This window comes from Bos mutus, chromosome 2, assembly GCF_027580195.1.
Source record: "Bos mutus isolate GX-2022 chromosome 2, NWIPB_WYAK_1.1, whole genome shotgun sequence".
Classification (NCBI taxonomy): domain Eukaryota; kingdom Metazoa; phylum Chordata; class Mammalia; order Artiodactyla; family Bovidae; genus Bos; species Bos mutus.
In genome coordinates this window covers 118,427,297-118,453,960 of record NC_091618.1, presented here as the reverse complement: position 1 = coordinate 118,453,960, position 26,664 = coordinate 118,427,297, and the positions used below count along the sequence as shown (strand labels likewise).

Below are 26,664 nucleotides of genomic sequence, written 5' to 3'. Positions count from 1 at the left end.
AAATATTTCATAATTATAGTCAGAAGTCCAAAACTGGAGAAACATTCATGTTTGTGAAGACAAAGTGCTAATTTTCTAATTTACAAAGAGCTCTCTTTTGTCACTAAGAGAAAGAAAACCCAATAGAAAAATTGGCAAAGTATTTAAATCAGAAAACCACAGATGAACAAATATAAATGAACTGAAAACAATGAAAAATCTTGCACCACTTCACTAATGAATACAGAAACACAAATCTAAATAAGCTTAAAAATCTCATCTGATCAACTTGGAAAAGATGAAAAGAGTTGGTAATGCAGAATGTTTAACGTAGTGAATTTCGGCACTGTAAGTAGGAATGTAAATTAATATAATATTTTGGGGGGTAAAGTTGGCAATATTTATTAAAATGTTTCTGACTCAGTTATTTCACTTCTACAATTTTAGGACTTTATTCTACAGAAATACTTCACATGAATATTCAGAGATATATGTATAAAGCTGTCTTTATATTATTAAAAAATGACCCAAATACCACTGTGGAAGAAAGTATGGCATGTCCTCCTAAAGATAAATAAATAAACGTAGTAACTTAATATAACATGGTAATTTCACATGATCTAGCAATTCCACTTCTGGGCATATACCCAAAAAAACCATGAAAGCAGGGACTCAGATGCTTGTACACCCATGTTCAAGCATTATTCTCAACTGCCAAAGGTAAAGACAATCCAAGTGTCCATCTGTGAATGGATAAATAAAATATATTACAGTTTGACCCTGAACAACACAGATTTGAATTGCCTGGGTCCATTTATCGGAGAAGGCAATGGCACCCCACTCCAGTACTCTTGCCTGGAAAATCCCATGGATGGAGGAGCCTGGTGGGCTGCAGTCCATAGGGTCGAGAAGAGTCAGACACAACTGAGCGACTTCACTTTCACTTTTCACTTCCCTGCATTGGAGAAGGAAATGGCAACCCACTCCAGTGTTCCTGCCTGGAGAATCCCAGGATGGGGGAGCCTGGTGGCTGCCGTCTATGGGGTCACACAGAGTCGGACACGACTGAAGTGACTTAGCAGCAGCAGCAGGGTCCATTTATACATGAATTTTTTTTTTCAGTAGTAAATACTGCAGTACTGCATTATCTGCGGTTGGTTAAATCTGTGGATGTGAAATGGCAATATGGAGGAAACTTGGATATGGAGGGCCAAATATAAGTTACACATGGATTTTTGACTGCATAGAGTGTTGATACTTGGAATGATGTACAAAATGCATTGTGAAGTGAAATGAAGAAATGGAAGTGGAAATTGCATTATAGTTGTTTTATATATTTCTTTTATAAAATAATGATACATCCAGTTAACCAAGGGTAAGTCTATCTAAACTATATGATAGAAAAATCACCTTTGTGATTGTCTTCTTGGAAATATGGAGTCAGATCGCACTCTTGTACCTATGAGTTGGGTTTCCTGTAAGCAATGAATATTCTCTGCTGTCAATCATACTAGGAAGAGATTGATTCATCCAGGGACAGAAAATGGGGACATAGTGAGCAAGAATTAATTAGACTGTGATAAGGAAAATATTTTCCTCCTTTCTCTGGGCTTGAGAATTGCCAGACTAGGAGCCCTGCCCTTGTGCTCTATCATATGGAGACAATTTGATGACAAGTTAGGAAGGTGTCTTCTCTGGTGCCTCAGAGGGTAAAGCATCTGCCTGCAATGTGGGAGACCTGGGTTCGATCCCTGGGTCAGGAAGATCCCCTGGAGAAGGAAATGGCAACCCACTCTGGTACTCTTACCTGGAAAATCCCATGGACAGAGAAGCCTGATAGACTACAGTCCATGGGATCACAAAGAGTCAGACACAGCTGAGCAACTTCACTTCACTTCACTTCACTTAGGAAGGTGGTTCAACCCATAGAGGACCCAAAGAAGGCTAGACACGAGCTGTAGCAGCAATTTATTTTTCATATCGGACTTCCCTTCCATTTGTCCCTGTCCTTCTATAAGGTCAGCAGGCTGAAGAAAAATTATTGGAGAGGCTGTGTCCATGCTAGTGGACAGTGGTAACTGCCAAAGAGCTCCCATGTCCTGTGCAGTAAAGATGGTGAGTTTCATCTCCAGAGCAGAGAGGGGCAGTTTAACAGGAAGAGAGGACCAGAAGGGAAGAACCTCAGGGACATGTTCCTTAGAAGATGTTAGGTACCGAAAACCATTAGAAACATATGAGAAACAGTCTTTGCAGGAGATTCTTCTTCATCACTGAGAAGCTTGGGGAGAGGTCCCACCATCATGGTTTGGATTAGAATAATTTTAATCCAGATATTATCTTGGGTCTTTCTGACCTTTAAAGATGGTTCAACACCCAGCTTCGATGTCAAGTCCGGTAGATTTCAAAACTGTCCCAAAGGTTCTGTGAATTCAAGGGGATAAGGCAGGAAAGAAGGGACTTACAACTCATGGCTCCCTCTAGTGTGGACTCCCTCTGCTGCTGCTGCTAAGCTGCTTCAGTCGTGTCTGACTCTGTGTGACCCCATAGACGGCAGCCCACCAGGCTCCCCCATTCCTGGGATTCTCCAGGCAAGAACAATGGAGTGGGTTGCCATTTCCTTCTCCAGTGCATGAAAGTGAAAAGTGAAAGTGAAGTCTCTCAGTCATGTCTGACTCTTTGCGACTCCATGGACTCCAGCCTACCAGGCTCCTCTGTCCATGGGATTTTCTAGGCAAGAGTACTGGAGTGGGGTGCCATTGGACTCCCTCTGCCTAGCCTCAACATGGCTTTGACACTCAGCCCCAGGACCTGTTCTCACAAGGAAAGCTGATTCACACCAAGCATTCTGTGGATCTAACAATCTTTACTATACCACTAGGGGTCATGGAAGAGGTGGCATCACCACTGCATACAAATGACATGAAGCCCCCATGAGAGACCCTGGTCTCTGTGCTTCTTGGTACCTCAGCACCGTGGACTCTCTTAACTCCTCCTTGTATATTCTCACAGTCTCCTTTCTCCTCCCCCTCATTTATTTCCCCCTGATTATTTCTTCTCCACCCTTCCCTCTGCCAATGTTTAAATGAAAAAAGAACTCTCCTTGTCTCACACAGAGCAGTTCTTCCCTGTTCTCTGGGTATCACATCTTGGCCAATCACTCTAAGGGTTCACCTTTCAACTCAGTCATTAATTAAGGTCTTAGGCATCTTTTCATGTGATTTTTGGCCATCTATATGTCTTCTCTGAAGAAATGTTTATTTAGCTCTTGTATCCATTTGTTGATTTGAGTTGTTTGCTTTTTTAATATTGAGCGGCATGAGCTGTTTGTGTATATTAGAGATTAATCCCTTGTCAATTGCCTCATTTGCAAATATTTTTTCCCATTCTGTGGGTTATACTTTTGTTTTGTTTATGATTTCCTTTGCCCTGTAAAAGCTTCTAAGTTTAATTAGGTCCCATTTGTTTATTTTTGCTTTTATTTTCGTTACTCTAGGAGGCGGATTCAAAAAACATTGCTGCACTTAATGTCAAAGAGTATGCTGCACATGTTTTTCTCTAATGGCTTTATAGTATCAAGTCTTACATTTAGGGCTTTAATCCATTTTGAGTTTATTTTTGTGTATGGGGTCAGAGAATGTTCAGATTTCATTCTGTTACATGTGGTTATCCAGTTTTTCCAGCACCACTTACTCAGTGTTAGTCAGTCAGTCACATCCGACTCTTTTTGACCCTATGGACTGTATTGCCTGCCAGGCTCCTCTGTCCATGGAATTCTCCAGCAAGAATACTGGAGTGGGTAGCCATGCCCTTCTCCAAAGGTCTTCCTGACCCAGGTATCAAACCCAGGCCTCGTTCATTGCAGGCATTCTTTACCATCTGAACCAGAGACTGTTTTTTTCCATTGTATTTTCTCACCTCCTTTGTCATAGATTAATTGATGGTGAGTGTGTGGGTTTACTTCCAGGCTTTCTGTCCTGTTCTTGAATTCTCACAAAAAAGGATATATTTCTTTCCTCTGGAACTTCAGAAATCTACCTCTTGCCCTTGGGGAGCTCACAGTGCACAGAACGAAGGTATGAACCCCAGTGTGATACAACTGATCAGTACAGCTTGTTTCACTAGCAATCCAAAGAACGGAGATGTCTAATTGCATTATCTGTGTTTGTCAAATTAATTTTATATGGCTGTGAAATATTTTCTGAGTGACAATAGACCTACTTCCTGTCTCCCTAGAACCACAAGTTGCCAGAAGTTCCTAGTTTTGATGGATCTCCCTAATGGGGTCCTTCTAATAAAACTGGCATTTGATGTTCTCTGTCATTCATGCTGCAATTTATTTTTTGTTAGGTTTTAATTGAAAACATCCACATATTTCCTCTGGAGCTATAATGCCAAGGAGCCGGTTATAGTAGTAGGCATACTGTCCTGCTCATCCTGATAAGAAAGCCAGGGATTTTTAATTCCACCTGTTTCTCCCCCTAGATTTAGAATGTAAATTCTTTCTACATATTTATGAAACAAGACAAGCTGATAGCAAGAGCACTACTCAGTAATTGGAAAGTCAGTTACTTTTTATCTCTTGGTTAAAAAGAGGAAGTAGGTCAGTTCTTTGTTAATAGCAAATACTATTTAGGATGATACATCATCATAGGATGATACAAATTACTAGGGGAAAGACATTGTAAAGTTGATTTTCAAGCAAGAGGCAATAGCTAACTTTTTCTTTAATATATTAAGACTGCAGTGACCAATTTTTCAGTAATCAAAGTCTGAATCCTTTTTTGTTCAAACTAATTTTTTAATTAGTTTTTTTTAATAACCTTACCAAAAAAACTAACAAAAACTAAACTAACTCAGCAAGCCATTTTCACTACTCAGATCAAGCACCTGCTAGAAGGGTTTGTTCAGATGCATTTGTTGCTGTTCAGTTGCTAAGTCGTGTCCATGCATCTGAACATATTTCAGCCATATACCACAAGTGTATGTGATGGAGAGAGAAATATAAATGTGAGAATAAAATATTTATGGCATGGAATTACTCATGCCCATTTGTTTATATAGCCTTCTGTGTGTGTTTCTATCACAGACATGAAACTAAAATTCAAGTAGATCCCTCTGCATTTGAGTCTTCTGGTGAGGAAATTTAAATTGCCCATCTACTAATTTTTTTTGCATTTGAGATAAATCATGAGGTATTTATAAATATCATTTCAAAGGCTAAGAGATGGTATCTGTGTATTTGGCTTATTACTAAACCAAGAAGAAGTTTGTTTTAGAAGCAATATGATTCTCCAACAGCCTCCATGTTTGCATACATCAGAACTGATGGCAGTTTGGAAGCCAAATACAAAAGCAAACATTTCTCAGGAAGAACTACAGTTTGCTGCCATCCATGTCTATCAACTCAGGGTGAAACATTACCGAAAACCTACTTCTCAGCCTTGATCCTAAATGGCTTAGAAGGCTGGTGACCTCACCCTTTGATGTTTAAAAAAGGAGGAAACTATATTTCAACCAAAGAGGCCACAAAACATTAAAACTGCTCAAACTGGAAATTTCCACAACATCTGACAACACACCAAAAGCCACTGAGACAAACATGCTCTCAAGTGCTGTCCTGCTTCCAGTTTCCTGTGCTTTCTGCAAGTACTTCCGTTTTTCAATCTGCTTCTGGAGAATGCTGGCCACTGTTTCAGGGAAAATGCTTCCGTGACTATTGTAACGAGCCGAATTCTTGCCCAGACCAGGGAGATCCTAGACACTAGCCTGTGGACAACTGCTGCAAGTGAAGTCAGGAATCTGATCCACAGGAGCAGCTTTTAGGTCTGTCATTGTTTCAGAGTCCATGAGCTTTGAGACTGGGAATTAAAGCAAGAACACTAGAGACTGAGTGCCTAACTCCTATCAGTGCCTAACCATCTTCAAAGATGCGAGAACTCAGCTCTGAGCGCATTTTCAGTAGTTCTTTGTTTGCTGTTTCCACAATTAATGAATGCCCCTTTAGATTCTGCAGTTCTGTAAATCCGTGGATGATTTAACCTGAATCATGACCCTATTACTTGGTAGTTAAGAAGAATGACTACGAATAGGATAGACTCAGTAGAGTTGAGTCTCCCAAGGATATTTGTCAGTTATTGCTGATCCATTGGACTTCCATGGCCCTCAACCCTCAGTTGTTTATATTCCTGAAACATTTGAATCCTTTATGTGATCTATTTTCAGAATGCTGCTGCTAAGTCTCTTCAGTTGTGTCTGACTCTGTGGGACCCCATAGACAGCAGCCCACCAGGCTCCCCCATCTCTGGGATTCTCAAGGCAAGAACACTGGAGTGGGTTGCCATTTCCTTCTCCAATTTTCAGAATAGATCAGCCAATTTAATTTGTAGTTACATTGGAACATGAACTTAGATTTTTGATGTCACAACTCTTGGTAGACTCCTCTGGAAGATGATCATAATAATAACTAGCATTCGGTGAGCTCTTCCTATGTGGTAGCTCTTTTACAGACATCATTTGTCACAGAAATTCTGGGAGACAGGCACTAATATTAGCCCTACTATACAGATGATTAAACAGAATCAGAGAGATTAAGTTACTATCCCAAGGTCACACAGTGGTTGAACTGAGACTTGAACCCAAGCAGTGTAACTGCAGAAACTGTATCTCTGTAAAAGTCAAGTAAGGTGTAATCCCCTGACCAGAATGTCTGGGAAAAAAATTAAATGCTCCAAGTTGTAGGATGACTGAATAAATTATGGTTTACCCATGCAATGAAATATCAGGTAATAATAAAACAAAATAATAGTTTTATGAATATGCAATGGTATGAGAAAATGTTAAAATGTAACATTAAATGAAAAAGGGCTGCACAGTAAAATCTCAATTTTGTACTTAAGAAAAATAGATAATAGAATGCCAATGTTGATTATCTCTAGAAATTGGATGAAAGCTGATTTTAGTTTTTTCTTTATGCTTCTCTGTATCTTCTAAATTTTTGGAAGTGGCCATTATCAGGTAAGCGAGCTCAGTCATGTCCAACTCTTTGCAACCCCATGGACTATACGGTCCATGGAATTCTCCAGACCAGAAACTGGAGTGGGTAGCTGCTCCCTTCTCTGGGGGATCTTCCCAACCCTGTGGAAGTGGTCATATATCCAAAAATTAAGGTATAGTGAAGCATGAAAATGTCTGAAATTCGCTTCTCCTAATTTCTAGCGTTGAAGAAAAAGGAGTCCATTTCTGTTTTGTCTGAGACAGTGATGTCCACCTGTACCCAGAGGTATGTGGCCTCTTATCCAGACCTTTGTCTGGATTAGACTCCTTAATTTTCATAAGAAAATGTCAATTCTACCACCAGCTCAGCTGACACTGATACATGTGTCCTTCATTGTCCTCATAGATTATCTATACTCGAGCATCTCTCCACAGAGGATAACCTTGAACTCTGCTGTCCCAAACAGAGAGCTTCATTACTTTATATATGTTTATATATTATATTCATGTGTATTATTATATCTGAATATATATTATATATTCAGATAAAACTCCCAGATGGCCATATTGTCTATTTCTCTGGGACTTAACATTTTATCATTGATCCTTACAACTGTATCCTACAACCACCTTGCCGAGCTCCTCACAAAATTACGTTTGCTGAGCTGAGTTTAGCCCCAAAACCATGTGCTTGCAGTGAAGAATCTTATAAGTAAGAGCCCTATTGCATTAAATGTAGAAGAACTGTTGAAATAGTTGTTCACCATATCATTACATTATAAAAGGGAATTTTTCCCAAGTCAAAAGTCATCATGATCTTTCTAAGCAATAGATTTGTTTTAATCTTATGGACACTATAATTTGTATCATCAACTTAAAAATCACAGACCACAAATAACCCTCTGTCTTAGCTGCTGTAAAGTCCTGGGCCAGATACATGGTGTTCCTCCAACAAATGTCCAGATGCTTGTTTGTTGAACTGATCTCTGATTTTCTTCTGGCATTGACTTTCTCCTTTTTTTTTTTTTTCTTTTCATTTTTATGTGCTCCTTCAAACCATATGAGGAAGGGGAGAGAAGAAATAAATGGATAGATAAATGAATAAAAGCAAATTTGTGTTGAGAACTTATGGCTGATTTCAAATCAGCACAATGAGCATGAGAGTTTTCTCCCTTCATCTGTTTTTCTAGAACAATTTACAGAGATTCAAGAGTTGGTGACATGATTTTCCCCACCACTATTTGTTTTAAAGAAAAATGACAGAGGTCAAGTCCCGGGTTCATGTACTGCTCTGACAAGATCCACTGTGACACTGGGAGCACCCTAACAGGAACTGTTTTCTCAGGAAACAGGCCAACTGCTTTGATCTCAAGTGGACAAATCAGAAAGGCAGGTAGGAGTGACTTGTTCCTCTGTAATTTTACAAGCTCAAATTCTACATTGCATCCAGTTGTTTCACAAGCTCCTGTACTTACAAACTTTCAACTTCAGAAAAGTGAACACAAAGCCCCATATGAGAACAAAGGCATGCAGGCTCTGCCTTCCCCACAACAACAGTCTGATCACTTGAGCAGAGCACTCTTGCTCCCGGTACCAATAAATTTACCTGCTCACACGTGAAACAGCTTCTGCAGTTGCTTTCCTCATTACCTTGTCCTCGCAGGATTTCCATCATCTGATGTTTTTTTCCATTCAGTCTTTAAGTAAGGTGTTTCACCTTCCCCTGGAGGCAGCACTTGATCTCTTTCTTTCCTGTAAACAGCAGTGTGGCCTGTCTTAACATTCTCTCCAGAACAATTTTTCTCTCTAAAGTGCTGAGTCACTGAAGGGAGGAAGAGACATTCTGTGGGCAGCAGTAGTCAACTGAGAAAACAGAATCATTTCCCAGGACTTAAAAGGGTACTTTCAAGAGTGAGCAAATTCGAAAAGTGGGCAAGAAGTTCGTTCAGGGTGAAAGGTACAAAGTCCTTTTCACATAGTCTGTGGAAGATCATCTTTCATAAATGAAAAAGGAGCGAGTGGAAAATTCCTTTATTTTGCAGCAGCGGGGTAGTGCATCAGCCCTGGGCTGGGATTGCAGAGAGTTCTCTTGAGTTCTTAGCCTTCCTTTCTGGCCTCTGCCTTTCAGTTTTTCACCAGTTCAATGGGAAGATGACCTCTGCTCCTACTGTAAGAGAAGGGTACCGACAGACTGAGTGTATGGGAGTTCTGAGTTTTGGGACACCTGAATTTGACTGTTGATCTTCAAATATCCACTGCTTCAAAATCAGTCTAGGTACATTTGAACTTTTTATTTTGTATTTCTCAAAGGCTACTGAATTAAACTGTTTGAGAATGAAGTGGGCAGGATATACAGGAAAATTCTAACACTATAAAGCTTTTAAAATGGAGACTGATGGCAATTTCTTGTGAATCAAAAATATCGCAAAATAAAAACAGTTTAAAAATGATTATTAGCCCTACCCAAACTCAGGGTGGCTTCCCATACAGTAATGTGTGTGATATTTCCACAGCCTCCTTTTCAAACCCTGATGCTGCTGCTGCTGCTAAGTCGCTTCAGTCGTGTCCGACTCTGTGCGACCCCAGACACCGCCTCCTACCAGGCTCCCCAGTCCCTGGGATTCTCCAGGCAAGAACACTGGAGTGGGTTGCTATTTCCTTCTCCAATGCATGAAAGTGAAAAGTGAAAGTGAAGTCACTCAGTCTTGTCCGACTCTTAGCAACCTCATGGACTGCAGCCTACCAGGCTCCTCCGTCCATGGGATTTTCCAGGCAAGAGTACTGGAGTGGGTTGCCATTGCCTTCTCTGTTTCAAACCCTTCCCGTATCCAAATCACCACACAGCTACCATTTGAGTACATGGTCTCATTATAAATATATTATCTTACCCATCCTGGTTAGAACCATATGAGGTAGGTATAATTATCTCATATTTCCAATAAGAAAACTGAGGCTCATAAAAGTTAGGTAATTTGTCTAAAATTACGAGACAGTAGAAACGGATGCCTGGCCTAGCTGAACTCAAAGCCACTCTATTTCCATTGTTTGGCTGGCTAATCTGCTACACTGATCTCTGTCTAACTTCCTACTTGCAGTCATTCTATGGAAAAAGTGTAAAGTTTGGAGCTGTATTCCTTAATCATTCACTGTATAACCAGTGATGGTACACAGCTGTCCAGGCTTTAATTTCCTCAGGTCTAAAATATGGATAACAATGCCTACCTAATGTTAAAACCATTAAATGAGATAATATATTTAAAACATGGGCCAGTATCTGGCTCATACTAATTGCTTAATAAGTATAAGAATATGGCCATATCATCCTTTACTTACACTAAAATGCTCCAGTATTAAAATTCTTAAAAAAATAAAATAAAATTCTTTATATGTGTTCTAGTTCCCCCACCAAAAAAAAAAAAAATCTATGGCTCATATTCCTTTATAACCTCCTTGTGTCAGCATGCTATTGATTACATGTTCTGGAAACTAAATTTATGCTGAGTTAAACAGGAAGGAAATCAATTATCTCACATAGGAGGATGGTCAGGGCAGCCTTGAGGGGTGGCTGATTCAACAGTTGACAATGTCATTAAAGAGCTGGAATCTTTCTGCTCCATGATGGACAGAATCTGCTTCACCCTAAGGCTTGTTACCCTCCCTGGTGAAAAGGCCTATGGTTGCCTACAGTACCCAGAAGTAATCACATTTCATTTATATCTGAGAGGAAAGAAAGGCCATCTCACTATGGTTCTACAGCCGTCAATCAGCTAATCTTTCCTTGCCGAACCAGTCACTGGTAAAGGGAGGTGAATTTTCAGGATTGATTTGATTCATCACCTGAAGGGAAGTAGAATTTGTCCACTCCCCTCCCCAAAGTTTTATACTGTAAATCTCAGTGAGTGAAAGAACAAGCTTATTTATGAGTACAGGTGGAAACTCTAGTAATATCCAGAAAAGAGATGGTGAATTGTCACAGAAGTAAACTAAGTCTATTTGATTTCAGGGCCCAAAATGCCTTCATGCCATTGGTTATGCAGAAAGGAGTGGTAAGAGTAAGCCCTTTAACACATTTTTGCTTTAGATCAATTCTGTTGTTACACTGATTAACTTAGACCTCTAAATATACTTCTCAAGGACGGATGATACAGACGAAAAACAATACCCTTAACACGTTATCTATAGCTGGTTCCCCACAAGATGATTTAGGTGGTACACATTTACTGCCTTAAATAACATTGAATTACAGAGGACTGACTCCTTCTGATACTATCAGAGCAAAAGCCAGTTTAATGCTCTTAGTCTGCAACACTTTCTAACAGGTGTAAATCTCCCTTTAACAAAGACAGGCTTAGAGCTTTGAAGGACATCACCTGGACTTTTAAACATTGTTTTGTCTTCCTTTCAAATAGGTTTTCAGTTACTTTGTATTTGTGATAAACAATATTGGTCCTGGGGCTTCCCTGGTGGCTCAGTGGTAAAGAAACCACCTGCCGATACAGGAGACAGGGGTTCGTTCCTGATCTGGAGTTCATTCGAGATCCCACATGCCATGAAGCAACTAAACCCATGTGCCACAACTATTGAACCTGTGCTCTAAAGTCTGGGAGCCGCAACTACTGAGCCCATGTGCTGCAATCACTGAAGTCCTAAAGCCTGTGCTCTGCAACAAGAGAAGCCTCTGCAATGAGAAGCCCATTCACTGAAACTGGAGAGTAACCTCTGCTTTCAATAACTGAAGAAAAGCCTGTGCAGCAATGGAGACCCAGCACAGCCAAAAATGAACTAATTGATTTTTTAAAAATTGGTCTTTCCATTTTAGGTAATGATAATTAGGAAATAATATGAAATTTCCTTCGAAAGCAAATCTATTTAAGGAAAACAAAATCAAGCCAAAGAGTAATTCGTTTGGAGAAAGGATTATGCATGGATGTTAAAAATTATGAGGCCATATGTAGTGGTATATGAAGAAGGAAAAAACATGAAAGTGTTTGGAGAAGACTAAAGCTTTTACCTGGAGTAACTAGAGAATGATTGCAAGAATAATTTAAATTCAAGACTAAAGAAATTGCTAGCGCAGAGGGTAATTACTTCAGGAGCCACAAGAGGGCAGTGGATCAGTGGCTGTAAAGCCAGTTTGGTCAGTATGTCTTCCTTACCCAAGCCCTTGTTCCTCAAAGTGTGGTCCACAGACCAGCAGCATAAACATCACCTGAGAGCTTATTGGAAAGGTAGTGTCTCTGGCCTCATCCCTGGACTACTGAATCAGATATGCATTCTAATGAGATTCCTACTTAATTCTTATGCACATTCAGTTCAGTTCAGTTGCTCTGTTGTGTCCAACTCTGCAACCCCATGGGCTGCAGCACGCCAGACTGCCCTGTCCATCACCAACTCCTGGAGCTTGTTCACATTCATGCCCATCGAATTGGTGAAGCCATCCAACCATCTCTTCCTCTGTCATCCCCCTCTTCTGTCTTCAATCTTTCCCTGCCTCAGGGTCTTTTCCAATGAGTCAGCTCTTCACATCAAATGGCCAAAGTATTGGAGCTTCAGCTTCGACGTCAGTCCTTCCAAAGAACATTCAGGGTTGATTTCCTTTAGAATTGACTTGTTTGATCTCCTTGCAGTTCAAGGGACTCTCAAGAGTCTTCTCCAACACCACAGTTTAAAAGCATGGATTCTTTGGCACTCAGCCTTCTTTATGCACATTAGAGTTTGAAAAGTACTGACTTTGGCTCAGAGTTTTGGGTCTCTTTTGGCTACTCTTCCTGCTGTGGAACAGGGCTGACCTGGTTATAATTTTGAAGAAGTACATTTGCCACGGAGTCTACTATGATGTTGTCAGATTATTTATGTTTGAATCTCAGTTCCTCCTCTCACAGTAGCATTTGGGTGAAAAACTGCATTTCCAATACTTATAACATTTCTTTAATGAACAGATGCTCAACAAATGGATGGATAAATGAATAAACCATTCAGACAGAGAAATCATATTTCCTAACAGAGTTTCTGTGTTCCTGCCATCCTTTATTTTGTCAGTTTGATGGAAGATGAGGGTTTATTTGTGTATTTTAGTATCAACTGCTTTAAATCTTTTTGTAACGAGATAGGAAGTAAATGTTCCCACATGTACACATATCTGTTCAAAGGTTTCTGGCACATTCGGATGAGCTTTCCCAGGGCTTTCCTCCATATTCTGATATCTGCTCCTGCTAATATAAGATCCCGGGTGTGCAAGCCATGTACAGCTTGAGACAAGCAGAGTTTGAAAGAAAGGGTTCACATTCTGATCATGTTATAGGTTTTAGACCATCTAGGCCTTAGGGAAATTGAAGTAAAAGAATAAAACCCACTTGTGTTTCCTTGCCTAAAAATCAATAGGTTATTCCAGAAAAATATTAAAAATGACTTGTATACTTTGGGGAGTAGAGCTTTTAGTAAAATACTAAAAGAATACTTTCAGCATTTTCCCTTTTAATAGGTACAAGTGCAGGATATTGAGAAAGCAGTAGAATGATTCAAAAAGTCTAAAATATAAGGCCTCTTGCCTCTATAGGCTTTGTGTGTTTTCCAATCATTCACCCACTACAAATCAATTTACAGTTGAATGGTTTCTCCATTAGTTCTGGTGCCGAAATATATTGAGAGGAAAGAGAAGTCTAATTGATGGGGTTATTCCTGGACTGAGGTGAAGCTCCCAAGCTCCATCCTTAAAACTTTACAGAGTAACTAGCCAGCAACTCAAGAGGGAGGTTTTCATAACCCCAACCATAAAACCAGTGCATAAAACTGTCCCTACTCTTAAAGCCTAAGTAATGTGGTACCGGAGAAGGCAATGGCACCCCACTCCAGTACTCTTGCCTGGAAAATCCCATGGATGGAGGAACCTGGTGGGCTGCCACAACTGAAGTGACTTAGTAGCAGTAGCAACAGCAATGTGGTACCCCTTCCTCCTTTCTAAAGCTGCAACCCTGTGATTTTTCTTTCATTTCATTTTTGCATTCATCCACTCATTCATTCAACAAATAGTTTTGAGTACCTGCTAAATGCTAGGGATATAGAACAAAAAAGACAAAGTCTCTGCTCTGGGGAAACTGACATCTAGAATGCGAAAGAGGAGAGAGACAACAGCCAAAGAAACAAAGATTAATTCTATTAGTTACAGAAGAAGGAAAAGCTGGGTAATGTGATTGTACATGTGGAACATGTGCAAACTTAGAATGAACCAACAGGCAAAGACTCTGAGAATGTGACATTTGCTCCAAAACTCGAATGGGAGTTAGCAGAGCAAGCCTTGCTGGAAGAGTCTTCTAGTAGAGATCAGCTACAAAAAATTCCCAAGGCAAGAAGATCTGGTTCAGCATGTTTGAGGAAGAAAAAGAATATCAAAGTATGTCTGTATCAAATCGATTAAGGTCAAGAGTGGTATGTATAAAAATATACTCACGAAAGTTCAGTGAACAGATACATTTATGTGTAGTGGAGGGTATAGGGAATGTGGAGATACTCGATAGCACAGTGTAATGAGCCCAGAAGGCCCAGGCTCTGCTGTGATTCTACTTGTTCATACTCCTGTGCTTAATTAGTGGTTGTAGGGAAAGAAAGATGCTTTGCATTACTGGGGCTGGGTTGACTTGAGTTTTGTTGATGCTCAGAAGTGGACCTATTGGAACAGTCTTCATCATGAGCCGCACTGGTGTCTTATCCTATCAATTTATGTTGTTACTTTGCACACTGAGTTATTTTGGAAGCTGCTCGATCATGGTGGCTCTTAAAGAGAAAACTGCAATATAAAATTCCAACCCACTCATGAAAAGTTTTGGATATTACATTTTTGAGACCTATCAGTAACTGTTATAATTAGCTCCTGCTGAAAATCTGTATTTTTTCAGAGCATCATTACTCTTCATAATTAGTTCTATAATTTCCCTGTAGAATATGATCCATTTTATCTGAAGTGCTAAAATCAAACACAAGTAGTTGATCACTGTCTATCTATAATTTGCATTGCTCTTTATCCAAGAAAATATTAGTTTTTGTTAGCCAGATAGAGATCTATTATGAATGTCAATGTAACTTAATTAAAGCATAATATTAATCATAAGACTATCTTCCAGACTCAAATACTTCCTCAATGATGTTTACTTGTCTAGAACTTAGCTGATGAAATGCAAAAATAAAATTGGATAAAGGCATTTTGGTGAGTAGGGAGATTTAACAAAAGCCTTTCTTAATGAAAAAATAATGTAATAGAAAGTACAAAAAGAATTGTACCTACTAAATTACATTCAAAAGAATATGACAGTAAAATAAGTTTTTTTGCTCATTTTATATCTAAACATTAAATAATATTTATTAAATTTCTGCATTTCATTGCGCTGTTCTGCAAGTTAGTCAACAAGACATAGGTCATACCCTCTATTAGTTTTTGCAAATTTTATTCAGTTTAATTTAAAATGCCCGAGCAGTTTTAGACATTAGAAAACGTTCTGCCATAATCACTATTTTTTGCATAATTTTAATGTATGTAATAGCATAAAAAACTGAAGTGTATTCTATATTAATGAGGGTGAGTGCAACTTCTTTGGGGAAAATTGTCCATTTCCTTAGAGAAATATTTTAATGGATCTCTGGTTATTCAAGATAAGGCCCAAAACTTGGTGCTAATATGGTACTTTTGAGGTCGTGGGCGTATTCAGGTAATGAGGTATTACGGAGAGACAGTAATTCTCTCTGTAATTAAATAAAAGGCTGTCTTCCACAAATGTAAAGATTGTTATAGTAACTAATTTGGAACTTCCTGGCTGGGGTTGTAGTTGTCCTAGAAACAGAGTTGTCATCATGAAACTAAAGAGGGAAAGAGAAAATTTAGATAATGAGAGGGGCCCCAGCCATGAGAGAGACAGTGACGAGAGAACACCCCACAGAGAACCATTTCCTAGCCATCCTCAGAGCATTCGGAAACCGCACGGCAATTCTAGCAGCCTCCCGGGATGAGGACCTTTACGGTATTAAAGGAAATTTCCTTTACGGTATTAAAGGAAATTTCCTTTACGGTATTAAAGGAAAGAATGCCTCCAGAAGGTAGGAGAAGTTTGTATGCGCTCAGATTGCACCCTAGATTGTGTCAGCTGAAATGCTTTTGGATGGAGACAGCAAAAAACCTCAACCCAAACTGAATTAAACAGTAAACGGGAATTTGGGGCTCAAAAGGCTAAATCTTCATCCAGAGATTGTGTGGGGGTTGAGGCAAGATTCAGGGTACAGGAACCTTCGAGAGATGGTTCTTCAAGTTCCTGCCTTCCCTCAGGTTGGCTGCCAGCCTCAGCTGCTGTTCCTCATTCACACCCAAGGAAAGGGAAGAGGCAGGCTTCCCCAGCCACTTAACAAGACAAAGGTCATGTGCTGATCACCTAGGCCTGAGTTACCTGGACTAATAAAGGTGTCAAGGGAACAGGATTACTCCAACTGGTTTAGCTATATCAGGTCTAAGCCCTGTACCTGGAAATGGAGTCAAGCCTGAAAGAGAAATGTGAAAGTCGCTCAACTGTTTCTGACTCTTTGCAATCCCATGGACTGTAGCCTGCCAGATTCCTCTGTCCATGGAATTCTCCAGGCAGGAATACTGGAGTGGGTAGCCATCCCCTTTTCCAGGGGATCTTCCTGACCCAGGGATTGAACCTGGTCTTTTGCATTGTAGGCAGATTCTTTACCATCTGAACCAACAGGGAAACCCAGGAGTCAAGCCTACTGAGGCAGAATAGTATTAAGGGAGCCAGGGAGGATAAGATCTAACAAGCTTCCTGAACTTTGGCTTCTGGAAGAGTTTCAGGAATGAATTCTAGGTCCACTCAAATTTCAGTGACTAGTCAAGAAAATTTAGTTTTAATTCTCTTTCCATAGCTGGTATATAATAAAATCATCTTAAATTTAACAATTCCATTTTCTCAGAGTTAAATAATACCAATTTAAGCTATAGTATTTTTTTTTTAGTGAAACCTACTAAGTGAACTAAGTGTTCACTTAGTGAATACTTAGAACTAAGTGTTAATGAGCAATTTGAAAGCATTTGAGAACCAGTAAACTCAAGAATTCTCATGAAGACGGCAGGTGGGTGCTGAAGAGTTTGACAGTCTTGGGACAGCACAGGGGCTGGCTTCTCATCCCCACAGACAGAAGCTAAGGCACGTTGCCTACATATACCAGCTGTACAGCCTAAAAAGGGAGCCCAGCTGGGGAGCTGCAAAGGATTCTCCAGGACTCCCTCTGGGCATCCTTGCACCCATACATGGGGTTCTCCCAATGAAATAGCAAAGTTGGAGCAGCAGGAAGCCTCCCAGCAGTGCACAGTTGGAGTGATGCTTCAAGCAGCAAGCAATATTTTCCAGATGTAGAGATTCAGTGTGCTTAGGGATTTGCATGGGGACTATAGAGTAGCTGTCTATTGCTGCTGACTAAAGAGCATACATATGTGGCTGGAGCCCTGCTAGAGGTGAATGAGAGGATTTGGTTTGTATTTGCTTTAGCACAGTGAAGAAAACTAAAAAATAATAAAGGTGAAGTTTTTAAGACTCAGGAGACCCTGGACTCGATAACAGGGGGAGATGGAGAATATTTCACTTTCATGAAAGATCTCCTTTTGACTTACACTGAAATCTGTCTGGCCAATGCTCTCCTTCTAAAGTCTTCCATGAACTACACCTGGTAGAAATTTATTGTCTATTTAGCAAGGTCTCCAAAGATTAAAGACATGAGTTTTTGCATTTTAAAGAATGTTAACTCCCTTGATTATGAACTCAGCCAGAAAAACAGGACAAAGTTGGGTGGCAAATGCATTATGTATGTGAGTTTGTTTTTAATTGGTTGATTTGAATAATCTTCATCATGCTGGTTCAGATTTACAGCACATGCTATTCTGTAGCTGCTGCTTTAGACTGTATTAGCCTTCTCTGACAGAAAAGGAAATGGCAACCCACTCCAGTATTCTTGCCTAGAAAATCCTGTAGACAGAGGAGCCTGGTGGGCTGCTGTCCATGGGGTCGCACAGAGTCGGACACAACTGAAGTGACTTAGCAGCAGCAGCAGCCTTTTCTGAAAGAAGTCAGTTTTTCACCTGACACCCTGACCTTTGACAGAAGAATAGACTGGGCTGTAAACTCATCTCAGCTGCTGCAGAGATTCTCTACTTCAAAAATGCCTGCCTTGAAGGTGCTAAAATCACTACCCATATTCCTCACAGCTTCGGAGAAGGCAATGGCACCCCACTCCAGTACTCTTGCCTGGAAAATCCCATGGACGGAGGAGCCTGGTAGGCTGCAGTCCATGGGGTCGCTAAGAGTCAGACAGGACTGAGTGACTTCACTTTCACTTTTCACTTTCATGCATTGGAGAAGGAAATGGCAACCCACTCCAGTGTTCTTGCCTGGAGAATCCCAGGGACAGGGGAGCCTGCTGGGCTGCTGTCTATGGGGTCGCACAGAGTTGGACATGAGTGAAACGACTTAGCAGTAGCATACCTCACAGCTTAGAAGAATTAATTTTCTTTTAAGAAAATGAAGGCAACTTCTAAGAGTTGCCTTCTAAAATGCAAATATTACTGGCAAAATTCTTATATTTAGCCAACTCACATCTGGTTTATATAGAATGTCTGGAGTTTCCATTTGTTGCCTTACACATTCCATCTGAGGGTGGTACCTAAGATTTTTTTTTCCCCCATTCTATCTGAATTCTTTATATTTGAGTTGCTCCTCCTTCCTATGGGCTTCTCTTGTGGCTCAGCTGGTAAAGAATCTCCCTGCAATATGGGAGATCTGGGTTCAATCCCTGGGTTGGGAAGATCCCCTGGAAGAGGGCATGGCAACCCACTCTAGTATTCTGGCCTGGAGAATTCTATGGCCTGTATAGTCCATGGGGTTGCAAAGAGTCGGACATGACTGAGCAACTTTCACTTTCACTCCTTCCTATAGACTTGCCTGTAAAATTTTAACACACATTTGCACACACCTGTTCATGCAATCAATCCCCTGAAGGGTGTGCCACAAAGCACCATTTTATACTGATGTAATTCTAAACTCATTGATAATAGTCATGCATTTTAGCCCTCCTGAGATCAGTGGTACATCCTATTCTTGCGATTCTATTTTGCCATTTTCTAACAAGAACAACAAAATGTTACTCTGTTGCTAGGTAACCTTGGCAATTTTGTATGTAGCCCTCTACTTTCATCATTCTTCCCGCTTCCTTCTTGTGGTCAAAATATAATTGCTTTTCTTCTGAAACTTTTTTCCCATTCCTGGCTGCCATTGTCATCAGATAACTGTCATCCTGTTATTCTCACTATTGAATTCAGTGATGAGAAGCCACAATTTGCTCATCCTTCCACAGAATAGAAATTTGACATGTTCTTATGATGCATCTGTGTGCTTTCAGAGAAAGAGTTCCTCTCTTAGAGGTCACGTTCCAAACGAAGGCTTTCAGCACTTGGCAACCCTCCCTCTCTAATTTGCCTCCTCTTTACAACCCCTCTCATAATCCCTTTCTTTCAATAAGTAGGTTTGTGGCTAGAGTATGGTCATGTTTTGTGTACAATGATTACATTCTGACAGAAAGTGAAGTTATTTTGTAGATGCTTCACCATGATTGATGCTCAGTCTGTGAATTGATATACATCAGTAACAATAAAAATGACAATAACTGTGACTTCAGCTGTGGGCCTATTGTGTGCCAGGCACTGCTCAGTGATTGATATACAGTATCTGGTAAATCCCCATAAACTCTATGAGACACAATCACTCCCGTTGTGTAGATGAGGAAGCTGAGATGAGACTCAGGGAGCCCAGATCATACGCTCAGTGGGTAGCAGAACCAAGGTTTCTTCATAGACAATGTCATTGATTATGAGAAGTAACATCAACTTAATAACAGCTTAAGTGGAGATGATAATTGGAAGATGAATCTTGAATTCAGAAATATTAAACTGGAAAAACATGCAGATTAGAACCAAGAAAATACTACACATATGTGTGTACTTAGACACTCAGTTGTGTCTGACTCTTTGCGACCCTATGGACAGCAGCCCGCCAGGCTCCTCTGTCCATGGGGATTCTCCAGGCAAGAATCCTGGAGTGGATTGCCATGCCCTCTTCTAGGGGATCTTCCCAATTCAGGGAAAGAACCCAGGCCTCCCACATTGCAGGCAGATTCTTTACTGTCTGAGCCACCAGGAAAGCCAAATATATATATGAGTGTATATATATATATATATGCATATATACACACACACACACACACACACACATGTATATATCCATGGAGTAGGACATGGCAACCTACTCCAGTATTCTTGCCTGCAGAATCCCTTGGACAGAGGAGCCTGGCGGGCTGCTGTCCATAGGGTAGCAAAGAGTCAGACACTCCTGAAGCCTCTTAGCACACATAGTAAATATACACACGTGTATAATGTACTACCATTCTCTTGTTTACAAACTGGGATTTTTTTCCCGCTAATTACTGTTCCAAGTAAATCACATAACAGTGTCATCTAATTTCATTGTTTCCCTCCCCCACACCTCCACTCCCATCTCCCTGCTACCATTTAATGGGGTTCTTTCCAATACATGCATGCCTAATGAGTATTTTTTTAAGTTGTGAAGAGGTGTGGTTACAATTAGTAAATCTGGAGTCAACACCCACCTCTACCATGGGCCAAATAAATCACCTTAAGGAAGATAATTCTCTGACCTTATGTCTCTGGGTATATTTTGTTTATCCTTATCAAATTTTTGATAGAGATGGATAAATCTATGTGAATGGTTAAGTCTCCCACTAGCCATGACTTCTTTGATAACAAAGTCTTTCTTTTATTTATCCAGGTATTTCTCTATAGTATCTTGCACACACTGAAGTAGGTGTTCAATAAATATTTATTTAATCACGTTTGTTAATACACTTCTTTTCCCCAAATGGTTAATCACAGCATGCTGGTATTATGAGAACTAATCAAGTAATTTGGGGAGACCTTTCCATATCTTCTGTAAGAAGTATCATCTCAGAGCTGTGTTTTCACTTGTCCCTTGAGGATTTGCTTCAAGAGGCAAAGACCCTGCCCTTTCTGAAACAAACCTGCCTTCTCAAAAGTTGGATTTCTACCTTCTTCCTTAAAGAAGAGAGAAGGCACAAATCAATGATGTAGAGAAAGGTTGAGCACAGAGTTAATTTTACTAAGCTTGACTCTTTAGTAAATTGACTTTTTAGAAAGTTTCATGAAATGAAAAGAACAGATTATGTCTGAGTTCTAGAAAAGAGTTGAAATTTTATTTATCAAAGATGGCGCATTAAAACTTTTTAAGAAAAGAAAAGTTTTAAGAAAATAGACATTTTCTTTTCCCCATTTTAAGAAAATAGCCAGTTCAAATGCATAAATTAAGCCACATAAAATGTGGTAGGAGACATCTATTTCCTAGATGCTTCTACTTAGCCAGCAGTGAAACAAACGGAATAGCTTAACTATGGCATTATTGTTTTGCAAAGGTGCCGGCCAACTAGAAGGAAAGAGATAGGAGATAAGCCTTTAATTTAAATAGGTGACTAGTCATTTAATTTCCTTTGTCTTTTCTTTGTTTTCTATTACATTTCATCTCAGAGTTGTATATAAAATAAACCTAATTAAACTGAAAGAGAAAAGTAGAGAGATAGCCTGATTGACAAGTTGGGAGAAAAGCTCTACTTTGAATCAGCATTAAAATAAAGACAAACTAGAAGAACCTGAACATCAAGTATTTGCTTAAACTTTGGGCTTATGTTAGGTTTAGTGGAACGAATCAGTGATGTTTAGGTCATGCATCTCTGGATGATAGGAATGTGCATTTTCCTTGTTTTGATACCTAGATTCTCTGTTCCTTATTTGATAATTTACCTCTTATATCATGCTATTTCAACAATATCAATGTTCACAAATCCCAGCCATTACTAAAATGTAGCATTTCCTTCAAGGGCTATTAATTATCTCTTCCCATGGCAGACATTGTCTTTTATCTAATCAATGTTTTACCCATTTTGTGGGGGTTGTAAAATAAGTCTTTTTCCTTCCATTTTCAGGAATCATGTTTACATCCCAAGCGCCAGACTGCCTTTCAGCATGATGATGCCCTTAAACTCAGGTTGGTAAATATATGGGTGGGTGCTATCAATCCTCAGCTCCACACCCAAAGCAAGCATCACTCATTGATCCTTCCTGTTCAGCCTGTTTTTAAACTTGGAATTCAATGCCACAAAAGAGCATCTGCTACTAAAGCAATCTCAGCATAAATCTTTTTGCCAATCCTTCATGGAATTTCCAATAGAAATTCCAATCTTGTGGTTTGTTTTGCACCTTAAAAGGAATGGGCAAAAGTTTAATCTAAGAATTTTGTAAGTGAAAACATGGAATGAGAAGTACAAGGTAAACATGCAGTCTTAGATCTTTCTATCTTTTGTATGTACCTGATTCATGCATTCTTAGAACATTTTGAAAGCAATCGAATCACTGTCCCTCTGATGTTCTTATAATGTGCTCATTGCTCAGGTCAGAATATGGAAACTTCTTTAGAGTTCATTTAGCAACGATGCAAACCATGTCAATTTTCCCTCATAACAAATTGTGGTGGGAAAAGGACAAATATTTCCAGCACTTAATTTGGAGTTTTATATGTGTTCTTTTCCTTTACATCAATTTTATCAAAGTTCCAACTAGTTTTATTAATTTTGGCAAAGTCCAGCAGATCCTACTGGAATTGTTGCTGATTCTTTTCTTCCCTTCTTTTTTTTTTTTTTTTTAATTTAATTTTATTTTTAAATTTACAATATTGTATTGGTTTTGCCATATATCAAAATGAATCCCCCACAGGTATACATGTGTTCCCCATCCTGAACCCTCCTCCCTCCCCATACCATCCCTCTGGGTCGTCCCAGTGCACCAGCCCCAAGCATCCAGTATCGTGCATCAAACCTGGACTGGCGACTCGTTTCATATATGATATTATACATGTTTCAATGCCATTCTCCCAAATCTTCCCACCCTCTCCCTCTCCCACAGAGTCCAAAAGACTGTTCTATACATCAGTGTCTCTTTTGCTGTCTCGTATACAGGGTTAGTGTTACCATCTTTCTAAATTCCATATATATGCGTTAGTATACTGTATTGGTGTTTTTCTTTCTGGCTTACTTCACTCTGTATAATAGGCTCCAGTTTCATCCACCTCATTAGAACTGATTCAAATGTATTCTTTTTAATGGCTGAGTAATACTCCATTGTGTATATGTACCACAGCTTTCTTATCCATTCATCTGCTGATGGACATCTAGGTTGCTTCCATGTCCTGGCTATTATAAACAGTGCTGCAATGAACACTGGGGTACACGTGTCTCTTTCAATTCTGGTTTCCTCAGTGTGTATGCCCAGCAGTGGGATTGCTGGGTCATAAGGCAGTTCTATTTCCAGTTTTTAAGGAATCTCCACACTGTTCTCCATAGTGGCTGTGCTAGTTTGCATTCCCACCAACAGTGTAAGAGGGTTCCCTTTTCTCCACACCCTCTCCAGCATTTATTGCTTGTAGACTTTTGGATCGCAGCCATTCTGACTGGCGTGAAATGGTACCTCAAAGTGGTTTTGATTTGCATTTCTCTGATAATGAGTGATGTTAAGCATCTTTTCACATGTTTGTTAGCCATCTGTTATGTCTTCTTTGGAGAAATGTCTATTTAGTTCTTTGACCCATTTTTTGATTGGGTCATTTATTTTTCTGGAATTGAGCTGTAGGAGTTGCTTGTATATTTTTGAGATTAGTTGTTTGTCAGTTGCTTCATCTGCTATTATTTTCTCCCATTCTGAAGGCTGTCTTTTCACCTTGCTTATAATTTCCTTTGTTGTGCAGAAGCTTTTAAGGTTAATTAGGTCCCATTTGTTTATTTTTGCTTTTATTTCCAATATTCTGGGAGGTGGGTCATAGAGGATCCTGCTGTGATGTATGTCAGAGAGTGTTTTGCCTATGTTCTCCTCTAGGAGTTTTATAGTTTCTGGTCTTATGTTGAGATCTTTAATCCATTTTGAGTTTATTTTTGTGTATGGTGTTAGAAAGTGTTCTAGTTTCATTCTTTTACAAGTGGTTGACCAGTTTTCCCAGCACCACTTGTTAAAGAGATTGTCTTTAATCCATTGTATATTCTTGCCTCCTTTGTCAAAGATAAGGTGTCCATAGGTGCGTGGATTTATCTCTGGGCTTTCTATTTTGTTCCATTGATCTATATTTCTTTGTGCCAGGACCATACTGTCTTGATGACTGTGGCTTTGTAGTAGAGCCTGAAGTCAGGCAGGTTGATTCCTCCAGTTCCATTCTTCTTTCTCAAGATTGCTTTGGCTATTCGAGGTTTTTTGTATTTCCATACAAATTGTGAAATTATTTGTTCTAGCTCTGTGAAGAATACCATTGGTAGTTTGATAGGGATTGTATTGAATATATAAATTGCTTTGGGTAATATATTCATTTTTACTATATTGATTCTTCCAATCCATGAACATGGTATATTTCTCCATCTATTTGGGAAATAGATGGGGAAACAGTGGAAAAAGTGTCTGACTTTATTTTTCTCGGCTCCAAAATCACTACAGATGGTGACTGCCGCCATGAAATTAAAAGACGCTTACTCCTTGGAAGGAAAGTTATGACCAACCTAGATAGCGTATTCAAAAGCAGAGACCTTACTTTGTCAACCAAGGTTCATCTAGTCAAGGCTATAGTTTTTCCTGTGGTCATGTACAGATATGAGAGTTGGACTGTGAAGAAGGCTGAGCACCAAAGAATTGATGCTTTTGAACTGTGGTGTTGGAGAAGACTCTTGAGAGTCCCTTGGACAGCAAGGAGATCCAACCAGTCCATTCTGAAGGAGATCAGCCCTGGGATTTCTTGGGATGGAATGATGCTAAAGCTGAAACTCCAGTACTTTGGACACCTCATGTAAAGAGTTGACTCTTTGGAAAAGACTCTGATGCTGGGAGGATTGGAGGCAAGAGGAGAAGGGGAAGACAGAGGATGAGATGGCTGGATGGCATCACTGACTTGATGGATGTGAGTCTCAGTGAACTACGGGAATTGGTGATGGACAGGGAGGCCTGGCGTGCTGCGGTTCATGGGGTCACAAAGAGTCGGACACGACTGAGCAACTGATCTGATCTGATCTGATTAGTGTCCTCTTTAATTTCTTTCACCAGTGTTTTATAGTTTTCTATATATAGGTCTTTAGTTTCTTTAGGTAGATGTATTCCTAAGTATTTTATTCTTTTCGTTGCAATGATAAATGGCATTGTTTCCTTAATTTCTATTTTCTCATTATTAGTGTATAGGAATGCAAGGGATTTCTGTGTGTTGATTTTATATCCTGCAACTTTACTATATTCATTGATTAGCTCTAGTAATTTTCTTGTGGAGTCTTTAGGGTTTTCTACGTAGAGGATCATGTCATCTGCAAACAGTGAGAGTTTTACTTCTTCTTTTCCAGTTTGGATTCCTTTTATTTCTTTTTCTGCTCTGATTGCTGTGGCCAAACTTCCAAAACTATGTTGAATAGTAATGGTGAAAGTGGGCACCCTTGTCTTGTTCCTGACTTTAGAGGAAATGCTTTCAACTTTTCACCATTGAGGATAATGTTTGCTGTGGGTTTATCATATATAGCTTTTATTATGTTGAGGTATGTTCCTTCTATTCCTGCTTTCTGGAGAGTTTTTATCATAAATGGATGTTGAATTTTGTCAAAGGCTTTCTCTGCATCTATTGAGATAATCATATGGTTTTTATTTTTCAATTTGTTAATGTGATGTATTACATTGATTTGCAAATATTGAAGAATCCTTGCATCCCTGGGATAAAGCCCACTTGGTCATGGTGTATGATCTTTTTAATGTGTTGTTGGATTCTGATTGCTAGAATTTTGTTAAGGATTTTTGCATCTATGTTCATCAGTGATATTGGCCTGTAGTTTTCTTTTTTTGTGGCATCTTTGTCAGGTTTTGGTATTAGGGTGATGGTGGCCTCATAGAATGAGTTTGGAAGTTTACCTTCCTCTGCAATCTTCTGGAAGAGTTTGAGTAGGATAGGTGTTAGCTCTTCTCTAAATTTTTGGTAGAATTCAGCTGAGAAGCCATCTGGGCCTGGGCTTTTGTTTGCTGGAAGATTTCTGATTACAGTTTCAATTTCCTTGCTTGTGATGGGTCTGTTATGATTTTCTATTTCTTCCTGGTCGAGTTTTGGAAAGTTGTACTTTTCTAAGAATTTGTCCATTTCTTCCACGTTGTCCATTGTATTTGCATACAATTGCTGATAGTAGTCTCTTATGATCCTTTGTATTTCTGTGCTGTCTGTTGTGATCTCTCCATTGTCATTTCTAATTTTATTGATTTGATTTTTCTCCCTTTGTTTTCTCTTCCCTTCTTTCCTCCTTTCTTCCTTGTTTCCTTCCTTTCTTTCTTATTTTTATTGGGGTATGGTTGATTTATAATATTATATAAATTTCAAGTGTACAACATAGTGATTCACAATTTTTAAAGGTTATACTTCATGTATACTTATGTACTACATTCCTTGTGTTGTATAATATATCCTGTAGCTTATTTAAGTAAAAGATGTATATCCAGGTAAATCTCAGTAAGATGTGGTCAAAATA

At 39.4% G+C, this 26,664-nt stretch overlaps 1 long non-coding RNA gene across 1 annotated transcript in view; it reads right to left on the bottom strand.

Moving 5' to 3' along the window:
- The window catches only part of LOC138984632 (uncharacterized), a 45,103-nt gene extending 36,366 nt beyond the window's left edge, over positions 1–8,737 (bottom strand). The window contains exon 1 of the long non-coding RNA XR_011461871.1: positions 8,579–8,737. This is a non-coding gene — a long non-coding RNA (uncharacterized lncRNA). The remainder of the gene's footprint in view (positions 1–8,578) is intronic.
- Positions 8,738–26,664: the final 17,927 nt, after the last annotated feature.